We start from the raw sequence: 25,663 nt of genomic DNA on the forward strand, positions 1-25,663 counted from the left end.
ACCTTCCAGGTGTTATTTCATGTCTTCATCCTTCAGAGACCTCACTTCCCACTCCTAGGGAAATGCTGTTCCATGGCTGTTGGCATGGAGCAATGAAGACATCCGGTGGCTGCTTGGGTTAATGGCAGGTGAGGGAGGGAGCCTCACAGAGGTTTTATGGAGCCAGCGAGTTTAAGTTTCACTCTGCAGGCACCCACCAAGGCTGGAATCACACACCTCCCACGGACAACACTGCTCCTGCTCCATGGGGGACCGAGGTACCAAGCTGCCCCTGTCTCCCTCATTCCTGTATTCCTGAATCTACTCATATACAAAGGAAGCTGGGGAAGAAATTTCAAGGTTATTATATTTTTAATCCTTTCACCCGTGGCTTTTAAGCAACAGCCCATGAGGATTTCTCCTTGAAAGCTGGTGGACCAGATGCTCTGGTTTTTTCCTCTGGGACTCACAGCTCCAAGTGCTACCAGTGACCTTTGAGGACTCTAAAAAAAACCAACCAGTGCACTGCTTTCCCATAGACTGTCACTGTGGAAACTACAGTCTTTCTTTGTGCTTCATTCATTTTCAATTTGGCCAGCCCTGCCACTGATACACGGACAAATGAGGAAGCAGCAGAAGAGAAAAGAATACTTGACAGAGGAGACCGGCAAATAAAAACTGTTATGTTCTGCTGTCAAGCCCAAGTGTGAATGGCGCTGCACCTGGAGAGCGCAGACAAAGGGGCTGCATTCATGGCCGGGCCCTCGTGTGTGGGAAGCCAGCAAGACCTAAAGGAGTTGCCGTGTGGAGAGCGTGATTCAGGAGACCTTCCTTGTTCGGGATTAATCGTATAAAAGGGAGGCGGGAGTAAAAACCTCCTGTTCACAGGAACGTCCTGTCGGCTGGGTGCATGTGTCGGTACGAGCTGAGCGGCGCTGCCGAGGGCTCCGGGACATCTGGGAGATGAATCATCCCCGTCCAGAACTGGAGCAATTAGCTACATTTAGCCCAGCAAAAGGCCTTGAAAGGTGTCTAATTGAGTGGCTCGCAACTGCGCCAGGAAACAATGTGGATCTGACAAGAATGCCACAATTAATTTCTGTATTGACCTAGTGGGACACCATTTGCTAATGTGGGCAGATTATCCTAGATAACTAATTCAATTCTTACAGCAGCCACTGCACACATAAGTGTTTTGTTAACTAGGAGGAAAGTAAAGGAGGTAGTTAATGGCAAGTCTTTCTTGCAGCCCGTTATTAAATCTGTGACCATTTAAACATAAAACAGGGCTTTTTGGCAAGGTCAAGGCCACACATTTCTTGGGAGCATAAAGTTCAAAACTGTGCCCTGACAGCCCCAGTGGTTTTGAACCGCTGTGTTAAACTACTTTAAACAAGCACACATTTACTCAAGGACAAATTTAGGAGCTTAATAAAGGAAGACATGTCAAACACAATTTATAGGTATTAAGAAAATAGAAACAAATTATGTTCTAGGTAGGTGCGCAAACAAAATTTCCCAAGAAAAACAGCAATCATTTCCTTTAGAAATACTAGAAGTAAAAGCTTTTGAGCTTGCTTTAAATATTTTTTTAACAATGACAATATTTTTTAAACATCAGTCTTTCTTATATGGAATTGCAATATATGTATTAAAATTCCTGCTTTTAGTGGGACCAAAAATGTGATGGCGAGACCTGAGAACTTGTTGGCAGATTATGATTGGCAAGATTAAGCCAGAATTAATTTGTGAAATCCAGAGCTTTGCAATTTATTAGTGTTTATCTGTGTGTGTGTGTGTGTGCAGTGCTCCCCAAGAGGAACAGCTTTTATATAACAAGCTGAGAAAATAAATAACAGTGTTCTGGGGAGAAAGGTCTGAGTTAATAAGTGGGGAGGCAGAAACAGGTTCTTTTTAATGATGGTGCCTTTTGCTTTTTTTTCCTGGTGGCTGGTTCTGTTAGAGGAACTCTGCAGCTTAACTAATCACGTTGAGGCTGTGGCTTTGCTATCACAACCCTTTTCTCACGTTTGCCAAGGAGTCCTGACTCGAGATAAAATCTACTCTGAACTGAACAAATGCTGAATTCTGGTGACAAAAGCTGCATAAGCAGATAGTCTGTAATTTTTTCCTCCAGAAGTTCTTTTAAAGAAATTCACCTTTTTGGCAAAGGAGATATTTCCATTAAAAAAAAAAAATCATTCATCCTTTTCCTCCCCCCTCCCCCCCCGAAAAAAAGAAAACCTTGGACACTCAAGAACAAACAAACAAGAGCAAGTTCTTGGGTCTTGTGTTGCCTTTCATTTATTTGTTTATCTTTCATTTTAAAATAAATAATTTCATGTACCAAGGTCAAAACAACAGAGTTGCTCTAGAGGGGAATAATCCCTTTTCCTGACCCAAGTGACTCCATTAAGAGGTTATACAGTGGACCAAAACACAGCTCATGTGAGGGACCAGATTGCTTTTATGACATCCTTAGCAGAAAAGGAAATCAGGCTGATTCCTGGGACAATTGGATGAGCCCCAGGGAAGGGGATGGCAGCTCCTTCCTGCTGAGGAGTGACTGACAGCAGGAGCGTTTTGGGGCCAGTAGCCGTATTTTGATATCCTTAATGTGTTGGGGTATTACATCTACAACAGTGGTGAAGCTGCTGTTGACTCCAAGGAGTTTGTTAGCAACCACAGGAGAGGAAATGAAGGAGGAAGGAGCCTTAAAATGGTTTGGTTCCACTGAGGAGCTGAGGCACTTGGCCCCAAAGCTGAATTTCAGCCTCAGCATGAGTGTTCTCCTGTAACACGCAGCGCTAACGTGATGTCAGAAAAGTGCTTGCAGTTCATTTCCACTTACTTATTTTAATTATTAAAGTGGGAGCTGGGAGGTTTTGCTTGCTTGTTTTTTAAGCAGGCAGTTGTAAGCTGAAGTTTAGTGGAGCTAAGTGAGGGCAGCCAGTGGAGCAGGTGTTACTGCTGGACACAGCAGGGACGCTTCATTTCATCAGGGTCTGGTAATGCTGTAGGAGAGGGTTGGCAGAAATAGGAAGAATTTCTCTTCTACCTGAGCAGGTTTGGAATTTCTTGCATCCCTTGAGGAAACAGAACCAGCTAGGAACCCATGCACGCAGCTGGGGAGTTTGTGTATAATCCAGTAACAGCTGTAACGTGCAGGGTGTGGGGGGCTTCACCCCCTTAGATTTCAGAAGGATCTTCCCCACGACTGCTGCAGACTCTGGCCGTGGTCCCCAGCTCTGTGGTCAGCTGTGCTGAGGACACGCAATGAGTAAGAGGAAGAGATTGTGCAAGATCTCTGTGCTTCTCCCTGTGAGGAGAGAAGGGATGTGAGCTTGTTTGACTTGGGTACGCGAGTAACCCGCTTATTTTTGCCGAGAGGACAAAGACTGAGCTTCTCTCGGGCTCGGAAATGACACAACAGTTCTCCTGGAAACCCTGATGAAAGAATTAATTCATAGACTCCCAGTTCTTCAAGGCAGCTCTGCTGGGCTGGGCTGGGCTACTCTACAAACCGTGTTTTAATGGATCCAGGAAAATCTTGTTGTCCTTCCTCCTTCCCAGCAGGAGTTACGGGAAAACACTGGAGGACTAGCAGTTCTCGTCTACTCACTGCTCAGATGTCCTCTCTTAGGTGAGCCAAGGTGAGCTAACAAGCCCACCCATTTAAATTAAGAATTCCTCTTCTCTGTGAGGTGGTAACTCAAGTTCCAGCATGAACTAACTTTGCAGGGAGAAAGCGTTTAAAAGAAGTTTTCCTGAGGCCTTTGGATTTTTGGAGGAAACATTAGAAAGAAATCAATTCTTTCACAATGAGATGGTGCCTTTCAATAATATCACTAAGTAAGCTTGTTTAGATGAAATAGGAAACACAAAATGAAACAATCCCCTTTTGATCATTCATTCCAACAGCTGTGGAAATGACTCTAAAGCTGTGGGTTTGGTCCATTGTTGTGTGAACAGGCTTTGTGGTGATTTCTGTTTATCCTTCCTGTACAGGAAGAAACGTCCAGGAGTGTCCTGGAATGCCCAGTGTGTTTTGGAATACTCCTGAACTCTGGGTAATGTGAGATCTCCTTAAAGCAATCTGTGAAATCTTAGCAGAGAAGGGGGAAGAGACCAAAGCTTTCTATGTGTGAATTATGAGGTGTGTGGATTAGCAGTGGGAATATTAATGAGGCTTTACTGTGCTACTTCACACAAAGTATTAGTTATTCTGTCAGTCTTGCTGCTGTGGGAGGTTGCCCAGTCAGATGTGTGAGCAGGCTGGGAAATGGGATGGGTGACTCTTCTGTCACAAGAGTTGAAATTTCCTTAAACTTTGCATCCAGTTGTATCAATGACTAGCTTTGATTTAGAAAAAATAAGTTATGTATGTTGCTCATCCTCCGTCCCCACAGTCAGGTACCTGGATCAAGGTGCTTCAGTGGTACCTGACAGTTACTGAAACTTGACAAACAGCTTTAAAAAAACAGCAGTTTTGGTTTGTGAGTCCTACATGATGCTCTCTGCTGTGTTCCTGAGGGCAAAACTCCTGGAGGGTCTCGGTGAGTTAATTTACAAGTGCTAGGGCTGAGCTCAGGCTGTCACTCTGTGGGTTTTGGAGACTAATTCAAGCTGCAGGTCTCTGGATGCCTTCCTGGTTGTGATTCCCAAGCTGAGCCATTCCCTGTAAGGCTCACATTACCTCTGGCAGCACAGGTCTTGCTCAACCCATAGGTGCAACTTCTCTGACCTATTTTTGAGCCAGCTCAGTGAGAATATGTATCAAATAACGAGCAGCGATGGCTGTGGGGGGAAACAAAATGATCTGCCTGACAATTGAGTCATCTTTGTTTCATCTTCCCACAGCTATTAATTTGCTGAAATTCCCCGCATCCTTTGTACAGCCGTTGTCCTCCCGCCTCTGCCACTGCTTCCCATATGTTTTACCTCTGGACTGCAAGTCCACTTGTACACAGTTGGGTTATTTTTCCTTTTTTTTTTTTTTTTTCCCCTCGCTGCTGGGAAAATGATGTTGTTCGTGGAGTTAATTTGTCGTTCTTTTTCACCACATGGAATCATCTACTTCCAGATGTCTCTTTGAGTAGATGTCAGTGATTCAGTCCTGTCTGAGACTGGCATCCCAGTGTTCCACACACAGAAAGGAACATGTGTTGGAAGGTATCATCATCTGTTCCTAAGACACGAGCAATCTTTCATGTGCTTGGCATTTGTTGTCCTACAATTAGACTCCTTTCCTAAAGATAATAACCTAATTATAGGCTTTGCTTCAGCAGTTGGGTGGAATATGTTGGCGAATCATGGGTGAAAGGGGCAAGGAAAATTCTGCAGCTTATACAGGCAAGAAGTTGGGATGTGACAATCAAACACTACTCTTACCTTTTCTCCTCAATTGTAGCGCCGTCTGTGGGAATAGATCTTCCCAGGGATCTTCCTCAAAGATTAAAAATGCATTTAATGCATCATTTCCTTTCACTGTTTATACAAATTGCAGTGTGTAATTGCAGAAATATTTGTAACATGAAAAGGAGTTGTGTGTCTTGTGTCTCTGTGGAGAATTTTTCAATAGAAAAAGCAAACATGAATTACCAATTATTTTGTGTTTGCTTTTGGATTTTATTGATAAATCACTGTTCTGATTTGTCATGCACTGGCTGCAAAGCAGCACCTGGGAGGGGATGGTGATGTGACTTCAGGTGCTAAACCTCTCTAACTGATTCAGAAACCAGACATTTCTAGGGCCACACATCTTCAATTCCTTTTGCATTTTGGAGCTTGTGCTTGCCTGGATATGTATTAGCTTTCCAAAACAGGCACAGAAATGCTGCATTCCGACTTCTGTGCCCAGGTCTGTAGCCAACACTGTCTTATCTTTGCTCTGGATTGCTCTGAGGTGCCCAGCTTTCACCTCTGAATGCTTCCCTTCGGGGCCTTCCTCCCCTGCCTGCAAAAGTGGGCCAGAGATCTGATTTTTGTCTCTTTAAACTGTCCTGATAGATATGGGCATGTTAACTTAGGCAATAACAAATTGCTTAGGCTTAGGCCTCGACTGACAGCTCTTGGCAATTTCTAACCACTCCTACTTGAAAATATCTACATTTTTCCAGCTCTTGTGCCCAGTACAAAGTCCAGCCAAGATCCCATTTCTGAGAAGGTATATCCTCCGTGCACTGTGTAATGCAACCTTTATCACTGCAGATAAAACACATTTGGGCTTTGTCTTCTGTTAACACACTCCTGGGCAGGCCAGATCCTCACCTGAGAGAAATTAAAGTAGCTCTGTGCAGATCCATGGAGCAGTGCCAGCTGACACCGGTTAGGTAATATCTGTGCATTATTAATCAGGGCTCAGATAATGTTTGTAGAAATGCCGTTCCCCAGCCAGGAGATAAATAGCTAAATAAGATATAAACCAGTAACGAGTGCAGTAGGCCAGAAATGCTGATGTGGAAATGTCTGAGCTGTAATTGTTGGCTGTGAGAGAGCTGGATTTCCTAGAGGCCAGGTGGTACCTCCAGGCACAGGAGGTTAGAGCTGGGATTTGGGGTCAGCAACCTGGTCGGTGCAGGCAACATCAGGAGGTGAAATCTTAAGGCTTGTCTATGCCTGGAAAGTAACCAAAACATCTATTCCAGAGGATCTGGAATAGCTATTTTGGTGGGTTTCCAAGTGCAGGCTGCTTTGAAATGCTAATGCTTGAAGCTGTTTAGCTTTTATTTACAGTAAGAAACAAAGATAACAGCCCACTAGACACTTGAAGGACTAGGGGGATGTTTGGAATTAAAAAAAGATGGGGTGGCTTTTACTTTATTACAAACAGGGACCGAGCACCGCTGGTTTGCACAAAGGACAGCGAGTTTTCTGGTTGTGCTCTGCAAGCTGTTGGTGCTGTACAGTAACAAGGATCATCTGCTGCGAAACAAAGCTCTTCTACTGTGGACGGGCCTTTGCAGAAAGAAGGAGGGGAAATTCGGGTTTTGTAGCAGGTAGAACAGTTAGTGATGAGGTCGAATAGCATCTAAAAAGAGTCAGGCTGCATAGCAGGAGAACTTTCTGGCATTAGGGACATACACGGCGAGGTTGTCTCCCAGTGCTCCATACACAAGAACTGCACATAATTAAGAACAAGATAGAAAATCACCTTTTAGAACGATGCAGGGAGCACTGGAGTGCACATTTCCTATCTTATGGATAGATCAGTTTCTTTGAAATTGGAATTTGAGTGGGTGCAAGGCACAAATTTCCAGCAAAATCCTCCCTTCAGCCCAAAGGAGGGCTCTGAAATAATCATTGTGTCTTTCCCTTGATACAGTAGCTTTTCTCATGGTATGTGTGTATTTACAGCTCTCTGAGTGAGCACATTTAGCAAAATGGATGCTGCCATTCCTGCAGCTCGAGCTGAGGGGTAGCCTGAGCCTGAAATACCTGCTTTTCCCAGGAAATCTGTCCCAGATTGCCTGGAGTCGCAGTGGGACTGGTCAGGGGTTGTTTCACAGTGTCAGTCTGTGTAGGGTGTCCCGTGGCTCTGTCACTGCCCCGAAGGCTGTCTCGGTGTCCTGGGTGGGACAGAAGAAGAACTGGCAGGCACAAATGCCCACGGCATCCTTGTGCCCTGTCTGGAATGGCACAGGGAGGCTCTGTCCTGCCCCGGCTGCAGATGCCCGGCCTTTGGGGAGAAGCAGAGCAAGTGTTAAAAGGCCTGGCGGTTGAAGTAAGTGTTGACTGTAACAGGTACCGTAATGATGAATGGCATGAATGGACAATCACTCCTGCCACAGCAAATAAACCCTGTCACATGGAATCCGGCGTTTTCCAGGGAAATCAGCTTTCACTGCGGGCTGCCAGCACCAAATGAGCTTCATAAAGCACCTGCAGATCTGAGCGTCAAGCAATTATTCCACTATCTTGCCTAAAAACAAAAAGGGCCCTGCCCTTCGGTCACCTCCGACCTTTTCCAGCGAACATAAACTAATTATATTTGCGGCAGGAGGAGGAAGGGGGGGGTGTACAACAACCCACCGCCCCGAAATCTTCCTGCGGGTCTTGCGGGGGCACTGCCGAGTTTGCGGGGTGTCCTGGGCTTCTCCATCAGCTCCTAGCGCTGGGGAGCTCCCGGAGGGCCGGGTGGGGGGGCCGAGCCCCTGGCCTGGGGAGCGGGGCTGGGAGCGGGGCTGAGCCCCGGCCGCCCCGGGACAAGAGCGCCTTTGTTCGGCATCACTTAGCAGCAATTACAGCCCGTCAAAACAGTTTTTGTTTTACGACAACGTGTTAATGGGCCCACGGTTGGGTGTGAGAAGTAACCCAAGCCGCATGCACTGAAGCGGGGTTAGAGGTTAATTGAGACTTTCTAACACAGCGCATGAGATTTTTGCAACCTTTTGCAGCGAGGGAAGTGGGGAACAAAAAGGAGATAATGTGATACAATTAGTTGGAAAGCACGAGGGTCAAAATTCCCAGATGGAAAGGAAAACTGGCCAAGTGAATCAGGCCAGATGGGCCACCTGGACCATAACGAATGCCAGAAATAGCTTCAGCCCTTAGTCTGGTGGACGAGGCGGTAGGTGGTATGTCTGTCCTTCACAGTGGATTTATTAAAAAAAAAAAGCAAGGTCAACATTATAAACAGCAGTAGCCTGTTGCAATTTGTATTTCAGATCTCTGATCATTAGTGCAGCTCGTATTTTTGGTTTTATTTTCCTTATTTCAAAGTGGTTTGATTTTAACCCAGCAGCCCCCTTCTGACATGCTCCCAGTTCTGCTCTGCCAATGAACTTTGAGCTTCCCACCACTTGTGCAGTTTTCCCCACTGCAAACCTCCAGAGCATTATTAAACTAACCTGTTGCTAACTCTTGAAGAGAGCTTTGGTGGCAGGGGTTCCCCACAGTCAGTGGGAAGGTGTTTTGGTGTACCCAAGGTAACCCCCTGCTCCCCTCCCTGTGTGGATGCTGCACCTGAAGCTGGGGACGATACAGGTTACGGCACCCAGGGATGTGTCTGGATTTGCCACCCTTGCAGGATCACAAGGACTAATATGCTCGTCCCCTCAGCTAGTGCTGCTTCAGCTGCTTCCTTCCTCCTCTGTACTTGGTCATTGCCAAGACCTCTGCAGGGTGACACATGTGGAACAGGAAAAAACCTTACTGGTGTCCAGCTCCCAGCTTGCACTGGAAATGAACTGCGAGGTGACTGGAAGTGCCAAGTCACTGCTGGCACCTGTTCAGCGCTCATTTGTTTCCCCTGAGCCGGTGTGATTAGTTTCCTTCACTACCTCCAGCCCATCTAAGCTCCATCTCTTGGAGCTGAATCATGTGCTGCAGGTGCCTGTACCTCCTCTGCCGTGTCCCATCCTAACGCTGGGGGTGTGTGACATGTGGGAAGGAAAGATGCACTCCGGTGCGTTGGAGCTGCCTTTTCCTTGCCTTGGCAGCCCCCGGCTCAGCCTTCCCCCTCCCGTGGGCTGAGCGAGGCTGAGTCTAACGAGGAGCCGCTGCCAGCCCTGGGGTACCTGCTTCAAGGTCAGTGGAGCCCAGCTGGGCTTCATTAATGAGCACTGGCAGGGGGACAATGGCACTGCGCAGCCCTCAGAGCCCCAGCCACCAGCTTGCAGCAGCAGCAAGTTAGTGCAGCAGCAGATTGCCAAGGCTCACCCCAGCCTGGCTGACCATGCCTGGTTCCCCATCTTTCCTTCCCTCTTCACATGCCTAAAAGCAGATGTGGGGAGAAGGAAGGGGTAGGAGGAGAGATGGAGTAGAAAAAACTCCAGGAAAAGTGAAAGGGGATAACTGAAGTGGGAGAAAATGGCTTGAATTCTGTATCTGGGGATTGCCTAATGTGCTCAGTCGATTCCAAAGTGGGCTGGTGACTGCACAGAAAGAGGAGAAAGAGAGGAGACTTGAAATAAAAGCAGAGACCAGGCATTCCGAAGGTGTAAATGAGGGGATGACTGTGATCTGGACAAGCCTGGCTGTCCTCTAAGCAGGATCCCACTGTGTAACCAGAGCACTGCTAAGTGCCAAAAGTTGTATGCAACAACCAGATGGATCTAGGATGGGAATAATCAGCAGGAAGTGCAACAAACCCCTAAGATTTCATGGAGGATCTCAAGTAGACTTGTAGATCTTGTAGATCTGTGTTGATCCAGGATCCTTTCCTGTGCTGTAAATGTGCCCAAAGCAAGTGCCCTTCAGGAGATGCTGCAGTGAACTCACTGCAAGGCATGCTTTGGCTTTCTGTAATTCCTTATCTTTTTGGGGGTCCAAGAATGTGTATGTTTTCTTTGGAATAGCTCTTTAGGTATTAAAGCCATATGACTTCCTTCATTTGTCACCAGGAAATGTTAAGAACGTTGCCTGGATGATAAGCCAGTTAAGATAAAAACTTGTGAATTTGGAGCAGAGCGGTGTAGGGGGATTAATGGTTGGCTCATTCCTCTGCTGTGGATGTTCAATAGTAGCTGAAGATTTCCAACAATAAATATGTTTTTAAAGTTTGGGAATAAAAACAAGGTTATATAGCCAAAGAAACACAGATAAGTCAGAGCAAAATACTGCTTCTAAGTCCAGAAACTACAGGAATACTTCTGCTGTCCTTGAGTTGCCTGCTTCTGGCATGAAGTCTCAACTTGGTGAGAGTTATTGCTACCCTCTGCTTTTTTGATTTTCCCTGAGCATCTTTTTGAAACACTACTTGATTAGATTTAGAAAAGTTTGATCATCTCTAACAGGGTAAATATAGAAATGGAAGGAAATCTCCAATGAAAGGAAGAGTGACTTTTTTTTGTTTGTTTGGGGTTTTTTATTGTTTGGGTTTTTTTTTAAATGCTATATTTTTTGGTCGGTTTTGGAGTTTGGCCTTTGTTTTTTCTCTCCAGGATGATGATCTGGCTGATTTTAATAGAGTTATTCCATGCTGGTGGTGCTTTAAATGAAAGGAGAGGCAGGTGTATCACTGCAAAAAACCCCAAACCAATAAAAAAACCTACAACCAACCAACCAAACCCCCAAAACACTGGTCCAAAGCAGTTCTTTTATCCAGCACTGAGCAGTGACGCTCCTCCAGGAGCAGGTGGGAACATGGCACCTACAGCAACGCTTACACATTTTTCATAGGAATCTTCTGTGGAAACTCTTACTTGAACCCCTGAAAGTTGAGTGCAGCCTAAAGAGCAAGAGAAGCACATTTTCTGCGAGGTGGGGGTTTCAAGTTTGCCCCCTCAGGGAATCACTGATGGCTGCAGTGCTGAAAACCCCGGGCAGACCTGACAGCCCCGGCGCTTCAGTCTGAGGTGTTTCCAAACACACTGTTCCCTGCCTGTTGCCTCCCAGGGAACAGATGGAAAGTGTTACCAGTAATGCACATTTTCGTAGGCTTTCTGGTTCTCTTTAGCAAAAGCCTCACAAAAGTCCTCAGACAAATTAGTGCCTGAAGGTAGAGGAAGTCTTTAGCAGGGCTGGGGAACTGCTGACTCAGCCTGTTCTCAGAGCTGTGTCCAAGGGGACCTGCTTTCTGCCCTCAGCCTTTCCACCCTGGATGGGGATCCCTTCAGAATCAGTTACATTGCTCTCAAATGTCTTCTGGAGTCTGATGAGTCCAGTGAAATCCTCAGAGTCACCCATGAGCCGATTGTTTGTTGTGACAAACACAAAAACGTGGATTTATAAAGAGCCAGGACCGACAGCATCTCTGTCACAACCCGCTCCTTGCTTTGGTTTCACCGAAAGCCCAGAGATGTCATAAGGGTGATTTTTTTTGTTTTCTTTTCAGGGCTTTATTTCAAACTGGAACAGTCCTTAGTCTTCTGTTACTCACCTGGCAAGTCCAGGTTTGGAGAAACAAAGCTGGTTTCTCACAGGAGAATCAAAACAAAAAATGTCCAGAATAGCTTAATGGATTCTTTGCACCTTCTGTAAAAGTCAAATATATATGTGCTAAATTTTTTTTCAAAATGTGTTAAAAAATTGATTTACAGGCTCAGATTTTCTCTGCCCAATTTCTTTGTGGAATGAATTTTAATGCTGATGTTGATTTAGAAACACATTTAAGCAGATGTACTGGTTTAAGCAGCAGTGTCATGGGGACTGTGCATAGGCTGAAAATCAAGTATGTCTTTAAGTCTTCTGCTATGATAAGGAGGGAAATGCTTCATGCTGAAAATACGATTTTTGGTGAGAAGTAAATATCCTGAATTTCCATACTTTGGTGTTGGAGGGATCTGTTTCTCTGGGAAGATAAAATGTTTGCTCAGTAGTGTGTGACTAAGGGCAGATTTGAAAGGTGCATGTTTGAGTCAGTAGTGAGCACTGCCCTGAGCTGAGGAGCTCAGCATCTGCAGCTTCTCATCTCAGACAGTTTGGCACAGAGCTGGTGCTTCTGGGAAGGCCTTGGGTCAACCACTGGTGTACCAGAGTTTTCTGGTCCCTTGCCTGCAGCCGTTCCAATAATAACTGGATCAGACTTGGTTTGTTTAGCCAGGCTGGTGGAAGGCACCATCCACCATTCTGTTTTGTTTTCCTGGTCATCTCTGTGACTTCTGTTGAATTTTATGGACCCATTTGTGAATAGATTAAGCTAAATGTGGTGCTAACAAAAAGGGAAAAAAAAAACCTTTTTTTTCCCCTTTCCTGATGGATTTTGCTCATGTCGAAGGAAAGAGATCTTGGTGCTCCAATGCACCATCTGCTTAGGTGATATTCCTGTTTCCATATGGAGGGTGGTATCACGTGCCCTTTTTTCTTTTATCTTTCTGTAACTTTCCAAAACTTACCAAATTGTGCAAGAGTGAAAGAGGCAAGTACAAGACACAAAAGAAATTTTGTAACTCTAAGGAGTGTCAGACTTAAAAATACTATAGAGCTGTTTGAAATAAAGGAAAAGTCCTTGAAGAGCTGAAAAGTGGGGAATGACAAGAACAGTATTTGTTTTAGCTGAGAAAAGAGCAAAAAATGGGGAAATAAAATTGAAGGATACATATTTTGAGAAACTGTGATTTATTTCAGGTTGCTAGGAACATCTTCAACATTTTCTTCCAATAATTTTTTTTCAGTCTCCCTCATTGTGCACTTGAATCTTAGGGAGTCCAGAAGAAAGGGAGCGACCCTGAGCTGCACAGCAGAGCTGGAGAGTGGAGCCAGTTTTGTAATATTGATAGCAGGCAGTGCAGATTTGGTTTGCTGAGTCTTGTAATCTGCATCTGTCTAGTTCAGCTGCCCTGATGCTCTTTCAGACAAGATGGGATGTATTTTTAAAGCTCTTCTGTGGCTCTCCCTGGCATGGGTTTGGTGCAGGGATGGTGGGGTGAGCTCCTATTTTTCGGGATATCAGATTGACCCCTCCTAACCTCAAAACCTTTTTAGCTCTCCCAGCCCCTGAAAAGTCTGCAGATAGTGCTGACTCCGAGTGGTCCCATCTGGACTTGATTTGACTCAAAAGTCAGGATGGAAAATCCTCGGTAACTCTGGGACCCAAAGGCCAAGGCTGGAAAAACAGAACCCACCACACTTGCAAGAGGGCAGCTATTCCTGTGCCTGTGAGCACTGACGCATCTCCCTCACTGGTGAGGAACCACCCACAGATTCAGAACACTTCTGTGTTGGGTTTTTTCCCAGGGTAACCAGAAAGGCATGTGTGGATTATCCTTATGAAAGACCGGTTGGCAGGAACAAAAATTTCATTTGTTTAACAAAGGATGTATTTTGAAATGAAACGTAATTTATTTCTAAAAACTCTACTTGGATTTTTTGCTAAAATCAGCAATAAGAACACACACTAATTTTCATTAATTATTGATGTTCTGTACTCTTCTTTTTGGGGGTACAGGTACCTTGGCTTTGTATTTTAGCTGTGTTAGTTAAGATAAAATAAAAGTGTGTAATTAGAACCTGGACAGAACAGCAGAATTGCATGAATTAATTATTCCAAGGAGAGATCTTTTCCTGAGTAGTTGTTTCCCTCCATGGCTGGGACAGGAAGTGTTTGCAGCAAGTCAGGTCCTGTGTGCTCCCTGCTGACATTGGCAGAGCTCTCCTCACTGCGTACACGTGTTGTGCAGAGATGGGTGAACCTCAAAAGGTTCTGGAGGTTCACCTCTGATTATTACAGGCACCTGCAGGGTTGAACACTCACCTAAGTGCAGCAAAACCTCAAAGGCAGCTGGGAAGCTCCAGGCCATGCCCTCCGGATGCACAGCGCTCTCCAGATCCCCCGGGAGCGTCGGAATGTCTGTTGGGAAGGCTCTGGGGAGCACGGCAGGAGCAGGATGTCTTTGATGTGGGTCTTGGTGGTGTGGTTTGTCGATGGAGACTGTTCAATAAGGTCCCACAACTGTGTTGTGAGCTGGAGCAGGTGACAGGTCCCAAGGGACAGAGAGGGATCTCCTCAACTGTTACAGGCAGTGATGCAGCCAAGGGTGGAGAAACAGCTCAAGACACATTGTAGTGGTGCCTGAAGTGAAGGTGTTGGTCAGCAAACATGGCTGGTCTCTACAGAGGTGTCTCTGGTGAGCAGCTGGTTGTGTTTCTCTCCCTTTGCATTAGCAGATCATTTTGGGAAGATTCTGTGGGCTTTCTTTGTGATACCAACTGACTACACTACAAAGAACACGCATTAATGTCCTAGTTTTTAGAAAAAACGCTGGACTTGTGCTGCCAAATGCTTGGAAATTTGGGATGCCTCTAAGGTTTTCCTTTGATGCTTGTTGTTTGTGATCATTGTGACTCATTTTCCAGCAGGAGTCAGAGGCTTTGTCTGAAAATGAGGATCCCATAGCGTACTCTCAGTGACATTCAGCCCTACTTCCCAAACAGGCAGTCAGAATAGGTCATAGGGAGGGAACAGGAGCGTTAATCAGAGCCTCGGGATGGGAGCAGAGCTGGGAGGACAGTCCATGTCTGGCACAGGGATGCTGCTGCTGAGCTGGGAAATAAAGTTACATTTCACAAGACTACCCTTCTTGTTGACATTCCAAGTATTATAGAAAAATATCAATGTAGTAAACATCTGTCCAGCACACAAATAAATCTTGGCTGATCCCTAAGGAAAAGGCAGAAAAAGCCAAAGTCAAATATTTTTATATTGTTTGCTTTTATCTCATAGTAGAAAAAAGTCTTCAGCATCTTTTGTCTGCGTGATGTAGGTTAAAATAACACCCCCAGAGCCAGGAGGTTTTCTGTTAATGTGTGAGTTATTTCAGGAGTATGATGTTATTTAAACATAACCAAAATGTGCCTCTTTATTTTTATCTGAGCCTGTTATTTCTGTGCACTGCTTTGGAGAATAAATACTACACAAGAATTTAAATATTAGTTTTGTTCAAAGAGAAAGACTTCAGAAAACTTTCCTGGTAATTTCATTCACTTTTTCATCTGACTCTTCCCAACCTTTCCTTAATCTGCTATAGTTTTAGCTGTGTCTAACATTCTAATGGAGTTCTACGGTATCCAGCTGATGTTTGATCTCTGGCATGGCCAAGACCATTTCTGCTTCACTCCTACTTGAGTTAGGGAGTTCAAGAGAGAGTCTAATCCCAAAAATACCCACAAAATCTGAAATAACCCCAAAGTCTAGGTTGGTTTGTGCCAGGTGCACATTGAACTGAGCAGATTCTGACTGGGAGTGGAGTCCCTGGAGAGTCCTTTGTGACGCCCATGGATCTGTAGGCAGAGTTGCATGAATTCTATCTCAAGTGTTTTATTTTTCATCTCCTGTTGGATGTCTGTTTCCTGCAGCAGATTTTGTGTGGAGCAGGTTTTCCTAAGCTTTAAGATACCAGAAGATAAAACAACCGGGGATTCTGCTGCATGTCCTTGGTTGGTTGTTGTACTGAGTGACATCAGACACGTGCCACGGGGACAGCCAGGCATTTCCATGAGCCGGAGCTGTGGCATTAGGGATGGCAGTGGCAGGGAAGTGAGTCAGCATCCTGGGGAACAGTGACCCAGACGGTGGTTCTGCCCCTGGGAACAGGGCTCTGGGATGTCATCGGCAAAAGCACCTCATTAAACAGACCACCAGAGAACGATGACAGCACGGGCAGTATTTCTGATTCCCAAGAGGAAACACAGCTCCCACACAAAACCTCCCAGCACTCCTTTGTGGGAAAATAGTATCTTGATCAAGGTTTTGCCATAGGGCAGTTTTTCTCATCAGTTTTCTTGTCTTCCAAGCCTAAAATGCCCTCTGGATTGGCATCCCAGTGACTTCGTGCCCCTGGAATAAGAGCCATCTAGGAAGATCGTGCTTCCTGCTCTGGATTTGTGGTAGCACTGCTGTGAATGAGGATCACAAATCCAGGAGCAGCTGTTACTCAACACTACAGAACAAGACAAGGTGCTGGGCTTGGGCCAGGCCTGATGTCAGTGAGTCTTGCAGGCCGTGCAGTATTGTTGAATTTGGCCTATTCTTCTTATTCAGGAACGGACTGTGCTGCCTACTTGGCTGTCCCAGTCCTTCATCCTGAGCCAAAGGAGTCTAAGACTATTTGTGGAATCTGAAAATGAAATCCTGGCCCTCTTTGACTCAATGGGCATTTTGGTGTTGACTTCCACGGGGTGGGAATTTCGCCCTGAGTATCCCAGATGTCAGGAATATTTTCTGGTTTTGTGATTCTCTGTGGAAGATGTTAGATGCTGTTTTCCTTAGCTCTGCTTCTCTGCTTGGGCATAAGGGACCTGCCTGGATTATTTTAGTTGGCAAATCTGTTTTTCCAGCGTCTGTGGCAGGAATAGCTCTGTGCATGGGGTGCCAGGCTAAGTAGCTCCTGTTAAGTAGCCTCTCTGCAATCCTGCAGTTAACACCAGTTGCTACTGCCAGACCCCTTCAGTGGGCTGTGTAATGTCCAACTTTGTGGCGGCTGCTGCTGTTCTACTGTGTGCTTAAAAATACCCATAAAATCCCCAGAGATGCAACCTTTGTTTTGGGGGTAAAACAGGAACAGGGAAATCCTGGTGCCAGCAGAGCTTCGGTGGGTTGAAGCAGAGTAAGAAGAATTTTATCTGAGAAGTTTAAAAGGACTGTTTTAGTCCATATTCAAGTTCTCACCTGGGCTAACACTTGATGGTGCCTCTGCTGGTGTTGAACCAGGAGGCTGCAAAGTGCTCCTGAGCTTTGAAATGTTTCCGTGCTGAATTCAGAGAAAGAAGGAGGGGCATAGTCTTAGCAGTAGGTAAACTGATTTTAAGTATTATCCTGGACTTTGGGAGAGCTGGATTCGTTCCTGGTATGACTGAGGGCAGTCACTGCAGACCAGAGTTTTTGTAAAGCACATGTGACTCTATGGACACCTCAAAGGTGATTTAGAGTCCCGGATCTCATGGGAATCTGAAGGATTTAGAAACCTGAACACTCCTGAAAACACCTGAAAAGTCTTATTTCCCTAAAGCATTTAAATACATCTATATGTTTAATATATATACAGACATGCCTTCCACACCTCTGAAAGGGTGCTCTGGTCCATAGTGCTTGTGGAAAGGGCGCAGTGAACTCATGGTGTCCTGATTTATCAGCCTTTTGGTGCTTATGGCTGGGCATCAGGGTGGTTTTTGAATTCTCTTGAATCAAGGGTTCTAAGAGTCCCTGTGCTGCAGTTATTGCATCCTATTTTAGAAATGTTCACCTGGAATCAGAGAATTATTATTGTTATTGTTTGGGGTTTTTTAATTTTTAGGTCATGGTGCTCATTACACAAGGTTTTGTGTGCCCAATTCCCACATGAATTAAAGGTTCCTTTTCCATTTGGTAATGTTTTGTAGCAATTAATCTTATTTTTTAAACATCAGCACCTGTTCTGTGACAGCTTCCTTGCTCCCTCCCCCATTTCTGCCACAAGTAATTAATTTATTGAGGTATTATTGTATTTCATAGCTGAGCTTACTTTTGAAAATTTGTTGGAGAGGACCTAAATAAATCAATAGTTCACTCAGCAACACCATTAAAGTGGTTAATAAAACAAATTTTATAAATTTGTCGCAGACCTTGAAAGTGGTGCCAAAACCTTTGAAATCCAAAGCACTGCTTTTCTTCCACACACCCCTCCTGCCACTCCGGTCACATTTTTGGTGTCTGCAGCAGGGTGGCCACAACACCGAGGCAGATTTTAATTCTTCATAATCCAGGAAATATCCAAAGCCCTAGATCTGTTGCCCAGATGGCAAGATCCTGTAAAACCTACCCAAGTTCAGTTCCGTAAAAAAAATTATAGTCTTAAATTGAAGAGCTGAAATGAATTAAGTAATCACAAAAACAACCAACCAACCTCCTCCCCCACAAACAAAGTAACCAAATAACCCATTTTCTTGTTGTTTTGTTTGGCGTTTTTGTGTTGTGTGTTTGTTTGGTTTTTTTAAGAATGTAAAATTTTAGGTCTTTTTCACACACAAATACTGTGTTCTTTTTCTTGTGCGGGAACGGAGCCCCTCAGTCGACCCCGCCGTGGCTGCGGTGCCGCCGTGTCCCTCACGGCAGCCCCTGGAGCCCTCCCGGGGCAGCCCCGGAGCAGCTGCCGCTCAAAGGCAGCGGGAAAACTTCCCCCCCCACAGCTCCGGGAGCCCCTCAGAGCCTCAGCCCGGCAGGGACAGCGGGAACACCGCCCCCCGCCCCGCCCTGGAGCCCCGGAGTGGCCGGGGGGGGCAGAGGGGCCCGGGGGGTGTCCACGGGGACCGGAGCGATGAACCCAAAGGCGTGTGCTCCCCACGCGGTGCCGGCCCTGCCATCGGGACACCGAGAGCTGCTCTGCCACAAGGTGCCCGTGGGAGCTGTGCGACCTGCCCGCCCTCTTTCTCCTCCTTCTCTCTTCCTGTCCCTCTGCTTCTCTTTGCTCTTTTTTTGATGTTCTGGGTAGTTTAAAGCCGGAGGGATTGGATTTGGACTGGGTGTTGTGGATCAGTCTGTGCTGGGTGGGTTCTGTGGTGGAGTGCTTTGTCTGGATTGTGTGGTGCCCTTTGGAACTTTTGCCAAGTTTCCTTGTTTTCTCCCCTAAATTATCAGTACAAGCGTGTATTGGGAATAAGCGTGTGGCTTATTCCCTTGACACTATCTCGAGATATTAAAGAACCCTATATATATATATATATGTGTTTTAAGGTAAAACGCATGGCTCAGCCCATGACCTTGTGGCTCCAGGGTTGTTATGCCAGACTTTTTTCAGTGGTGCCCAGTGACAGGACAAGGAGCAATGGCCATAAACTAAACCACCAGAAGTTTCACCTCAACATGAGAGAGAGCTGCTTTCTCTTGAGGGTGGCAGAGCACTGGAGCAGCTGCCCAGGGAGAATGTGGAGCCTCCCTCTCTGGAGATATTCCAAACCCACCTGGATGTGTTGCCGTGTCACCTGCTCCAGGTGACCCTGCCTTGGCAGGAGGTTGGACTGGGTGACCTCCAGAGGTCCCTTCCAACCCCAGCTTTTCTGTGATTCTGTGATCATGGAGTATTCCAGGGCAGTAATACCTGCTCTGTGTAGCTGCTCTTCCTCGCTGTGCTGAACCCTTGTCTTTTGCCAGTCCAGACTCTCCCTGGGCCTCATTCTCAGTTCTCCTGCAGTAAGTGACTGAGGCTGTTCTAGAGCTGACAGGATCCTTTCTTTGCAAAGCCCTGTGGGCCATGAGGAGGCTGAAGCTGCTGTACCTTCCTCCTCCAGCCATGGTGCCCTTTTTGGAAGTGTTTCCATGCAGAACTTTGTGTGCTGTTGCACAGAAACTTTAAAAGAGGAGTTTACCTCAGTTTGGATGGAACCATCAGTTCATGAATGGCAGGAGCAGGCCAATAAAACCTATGGCCAAATCTCAGGGACAACCAGTCAAAGCCTTTAATTTAAAGAACCAACTTGACTGTAGCTACAGAGAGGACTGGGACAGCCTGCAGAGCTCCCCTGAAGGCTGTTAGTGTCTGAATAACTCCAGTGTTATCTCTTTCCAGTGCTCCATTCCTGCTCCATTAAGACTTTTATGTCTTTCCACTGAACAGCCAGCTGATCATAACCAACAGGATTTTATTTGATTTCCCAATAGGGTTTTTGTTTTGCTTGAAAAAATGACCGAGACCCGAAGGATTTTCCAGCTGGAAAATAAGACCTGTCAGTTGGAAATTCTGACTAGATCTAAACAGACACCTGTATAATACTTTGGATGTATTATGTGGCTGGAAGGGAGCGTGAGGGTGCAAGGAAAATGGAGGGGGCAGGAGAAGAACTTAAGGAGTCTATTATGTTCATAGCTGGTTTTCATTTTCCCCTTTCCTCCCTAAAGGTAGGCTTTATTTAGGGAAAAAAGGTCAAAGGTAAGTAATATTGACCACAGTAAATTGGAATGTTGAGTGACAATGGAATCTATGCAGGACCATAGTATGTGCTGATGCTGTGCCAGAGCTGGTGGCATCCATGTGGTGCTGTCACTATGGCAGAGGGAGATTTTGGGGAAAGCCTCTGGGAAGAGGTTGTTCCTTTACATTCCATAACAGAATCCAAACTATGTAAAACTGGCCCAAATACTTGTGTTGGCCCTGACCATTTAACTGCTTGTTAAAATTGCCCAGAGATATTTGGATGAACCTGGAGCTTTCCTTTACTCGTTTGATTTCTGTGTGATCAAGGGCTTGTTAGTAGTATTTGGTTGAACCTGAAAGGTGAAGAGAATTGGGGGATTCAAAAGCACTGTGGACTGAACCTGAGGGAAATATTTGTACAGCCTGCTGTGACCTGAAATCCCTAAACTTTGCACAGCTGTAGAAAGAAATCCATTTTGGAGTCTATTGTGTTCAAAAATGACTATAAAACATGACCTCTCAAGTACATGTCCCAGGAATAAAGAATTAGGCATTTAGAGAATGTGTTCAAATATTATTTATACCTTAATTCATCAAGCAAGAGAAACTAAACTAAAAGTCTGGGCTAAGACTTCTTTTCAGTTTGTGCTCAGGTAGTAAGTTTATGATGTTTTAGCAGTGGAGGGCAGGGAGGCGATTTCCCTTCATGGTGTGGAGAAAAGGGCTGTGTCTGGTACCCTGAGTCTCTGCTGCGGCTGGGGCCTCTCACTGGAAGCTGTTCTCCTTCATACCCAGGACAAAGCTAAAAATAATTGTACTTGGATAACGGGTTATGAAATAATTATAAAACATTTTAAATTATAGCAAAATCAGCATGGGTCTAGAGATTAGCTGCGATGCCAAGACCTAAACCAGCTGGAATAATCTAGAACAAAACCCTACTTTAACTTGTTATTTCCATGTTTTAAAAATACACCTTCTCACTGATGGGTCTTTGGTGTTGGTGGTCGTTTTGCATCCTGTTGTTAGCACCTGGAGCCAAGCTGGGAAAAGCAAGTTCTTGGCACGTAGAAGCCAATGCTTCACATTGACGTGTCGTTACCAAATGACATGGAAAGCCTTCTCTTGCCAGGTCACTAGAAATTAGATTAATTGTAACACAGAAATCACAGGGAGGGAGAAAAAAAAGCAGTGTTGTGCCTCTGAATATCACTGGACACCTGGGTTGTACAACAGCAAAGTCAGCCCGAAACAGAAACACTGGGCAGCATGCATGGAAATATTTCCACTGCGTTCCCAGCTCCTTGGTGGTGGGATTCAGTATGGAAGTGATGAATGTGCTACCAGTAACTACAGGGGTAGTGCAGCAGGATGGTGGAAAGGGACATGACTGACATAAGTCGATATTAATCAAGTGTCTGACAGCATCACTTGGAATTCTGGTTCCTTTTTCTGAAGCAATTTCTGTTGCTTAGAGCAGAGGCTGGAGAGGCTCCGGCTCCAGCCTCTTAGAGGAGATGGAAGACGTAGCCAGGCTAGGTTGTTTGTGGCAGTACAGAGCTGTCGTGCCTGGCCCTTGCTGGGGCACAGCTGTGCAAATGCCCTTGTAGCTTTTGTTTTCCATGGTGCCAGGTTGCCCAGCTCTGCTGGAGACCGACATTTTCCTGCAGATCTCACCTTCTCCATGTGGCCTGTGCAAACACCCCGAGTCTCAGCTGCCCCACACAGCAGGGGCTTTCAGCCTGGCTGCCTCGGCAGACCTCCACCACTGAGGCACAGAAAGCAGGGCGTGGAACACTCTGCTTTTTTCTCCTCTCTGCTTTATGTGAAAATGTAAAATTTCTTCCTGGGCTGCAGCCTCCTGGCAGTTCTTACCCAAGGTAGTTAATGCAGGTGAACAAACTTCTTTGTTGCAGACCATTTTCCCAAGTGCAGGAGAAGCCACATGTGGGATTTTCACTAGCATTGACCATTTCTTGTGTGTTGAGAGAGAGGGTTTTCAGGTGTGTTCAGCTGCACTGCACTGGCAAGTCCTGAAGACACAGGGCAGCTCCCGTGACTTGGTTTGCTCACTCTGAAATGCTGCAAAGCTGTACTTTACTGTTGGGTGGTGTTTTGGGATAAAAAATGCACTTGGCAGGTGTTTCTGTTCTATAACACGGCAGAATTCCCACCCTGCAAGATCAAATATAAGCATCTGACATAGAAGGAATGATGAGCAAGGAATGGCAAATAACCAGTGGTTGTTTTATATACACAGACCTCAGCTTAGTCACACAGGGCATGGAAACAGGTGTTTTGTGTGTATTCCCACAAATCAAACATCCTAAGGAATAATGCCAGCTCACAGCAAACAAAGCAAGGGTATTGAGACTACTGAGGGAAAGAAGTACTCGGAACGCAAATAAATATTCCTAAATACTTGCATCCTTTCTGTTTGGTGCCTGGCCATATTCCCATGTCTTGTCCTTCCCCCACCTCGGAACATTAGTTTGAGTAAAGCCTTTAACATTTGGCTTACCCAGGTCTTACCTCAAATAGTGAAATAAAAGCTGTCTGCTCAAACTTAGCAAAGACCAATTTTGGAGTAATCTTCATCCATCGTGGCAGATGAGTGTGATTGTTTTGAGGGCACAAGGGAGCAAAGCTTTGGATGGTCCCAAGCTCACAAGAGCAGCCCAGCCACTGCCTGTGCTTTGTATGGGGAAGCAAATGGAAGAAAGGAGTTTGAACGGGATTGATTTATTTACTAGATGTGCTTACAGTGTGGACTGCAGAGTCACTTCAGTGCTGTAGGATGCCTTTGGAAAAACAAGTGGTTGTTAAAAAAGCAACCAGCGTATGGGTTAGTGTCAGAGCTGAGGTGGGAAGAGAGGAGGATCCTTCAAAGAGGACAATTATCTTCTTCCCTGTTTTCTGCAGAAATTATTTCCTGTTCTGTAAAGACAGAATGACTGGTGTGCAACATAAACCTGTAGTAGAACAAATAGCTTGAAGACACCTTAGGCCTGCTGGTAAGTTCAGGCTGCCTCTGTCCAAGATTAGTGGAGGGTGTTGTTCAGCAGTTTGCATGATTATCCTTTCCTCACATCAGCCTCTGGTTCAGGAAGCTATTGAAGCACATGCCTGATTTCCAGTACATGAAAAGTCCCATTGATTTCAGCCTGCAGTATAAAACTAGTGACTCTCATAATTACTAGGATGCATTCCTGAGTCTTAGACATTCAGTGATGGATCATCTAATGTGCCCAACTGTATTTTGTCACATCAGCAGCTTCTTTCTTGCAAAGAAAGCACAAGAGCAGATTTGTTACCTGTAATTATAACTTTAATCTGTTATTTAAACCTTTCCTTGGGTCTAGTCATTTGAAGGTCTAGCTTATCACCTCTTGCATCCTGTTAAAATCAGTCTACAAAATGCCAGCAGTGTGGATAAAATCCCGTGCCTTTTCTGCTCACCACAGGTTTTCCTCTAAGGCTTCAGTGTGAGCGAAGCGCTAAGATGGGCTTAATTTGAGCCGTGTTTATTTTTTTGATGGAGATAGAAGCACTCTGGTGCCTCCTGCGTAGCAGATGATGCTTCTGTACTGTTGGAGGATGTGAGTAATTAAAGTGTGCATCATGTCATAACTGTTGCAGCTGCAGAAAAGGGGTATATTTGTGGCTGAATCCTTTCCTGAGCTGCAATGCAGCACACGCACGTGAGGCAGACTTTGGCAAATAAGTTGAAAACTCCGTAATTAACTGGCTGTCAGAAGTTTGGAAGCAAAACACAGGAGGTGGTTAGGAAATCAAAGTATGATGTGTTTTTAATCACAAAACACGAGGAAATTTTAAAAATTTATGAGTAATAAATCTATATTGTTGGTACCAAATGGCTCCCTTTGCAGCCCTTTAATGTAACACCTGCGCTTCCTCTCCGTGAGTAACGACCCGTTTTTTTGAGTGCCCGAGGAGCAGCGCAGGAGTAGGTTTGCAGGCTCAGGAGAACAAAGCCAGGTTCCCAGACTTGAGCCCTGACTGCACTTTAGGATTCCATTTACAGTCTGTTTGGTTTGTAATTCAAATCGCTCCAGACCAGAGTTAATGTTTAGACCACAGCCACCTGAAATTTGCTTTGGGGCTGAAGCCCAGCCAGATTGCAAATGGTGGAAGCACTTGAGGTTTGCTAAATACAGTTAATAGGGGATTAGAGGCTGTGTTTTTTATGGGAGCACAGGGAGGTCTGTAATAGGAAAAATATTAAAATGCAAATATGCAACTTCAGCCGCGCTGAGTGGGATGCAACTAATTGCACTGTGGCCATCAAGTAGCTGTTCTTCTTTTCATTAAGCAAAGGGGGAATGACAGGAGGAAGATTACAGGGCACTGACAGAGGTTTTGATGAGGGATGAAGACCATCCCTCGTCACACCCATTTCCTGATGGGAAATGCCCCAATGGCTGGGTGACTGGGAGTTCTGCAATTCCAGAGGTGGTGCCGGTTCTGATTTGTTTCGTGCACGAAGACTTGAGCAAGTCTTGGGTTTTGGTTTCCGTTTCCTTGTTCAGTGTTCAGCCCCGTGGGGCTGTAGCACAGTGTGTGTGTTGGGTGCCTCGTGCAGTGAGGTGTGGGTGTACCCGTGCTGTGAGTGCTCACCACTGCCCTGTAAATCACCGAGAGCTGGAAGGAGCCTCGGAGGTCGTTGAGCTGGATGAAACAGGATCAGGTGTAGCTAAGCCGTGCCTACCAGACGTTTGTCTTAACGTTTTCTTTAAAACTCCAGCAAAGGAAATTCCACGTTTCTGGGTTGCCTGTAAAGTGGTATTTACCTAAATTTTGTCTGCATAATTTCAGCGGAGGATATTCCGCACTCCCAGGTCGCTTGTTCCAGGATTTCACCACCGTGGCTGAAATGTTTTTCTAATATCTGACCTAAGTTGTCTTTGCTGGAGCTTGTGCTGATCCCTCCTCTTTCCTCTCCCACTGACTATGAAGAACAATTAATCACCCCTCTCTTCTTAGAAGTCCCTACGCGTTGGGAGACTCTTTGTCACATTCATTCCTCAGTTTCCTCTTCTCCAGACTAAACAACACCCAGGTCTTTATCCTCCCCTCAGATGGCAGATCCAGAGCTGCAGCTGCTGGTAGAGTGATTTCTGTGTTGCCAAAAATGTGTGTAGCCCTAAGTTGTTTCTCCAGAGCCAAGAGGATTTACCCTCCTGAAACTCTTTGCAAGTTTAGTGCTGAGATAAGGAGGTTCAAAAGCTTCTGTGATCATAGGAGAGACTCATCTCAGTTGATATGGTTTGAAGAGGAATTAGGAATTTAGGGCTTGTGTGTGAGTGAGAAACCCTCTCTCTGTGTATGCAAACAATTTTTAATGTGCCGAAACTAGAGTTTAAAGGATGAGTTTAACTTAATAAATAAATAAATAAAAG

This window comes from Myiozetetes cayanensis, unplaced genomic scaffold, assembly GCF_022539395.1.
Source record: "Myiozetetes cayanensis isolate MyiCay16 unplaced genomic scaffold, myiCay2020 scf2-11, whole genome shotgun sequence".
Lineage (NCBI taxonomy): Eukaryota > Metazoa > Chordata > Aves > Passeriformes > Tyrannidae > Myiozetetes > Myiozetetes cayanensis.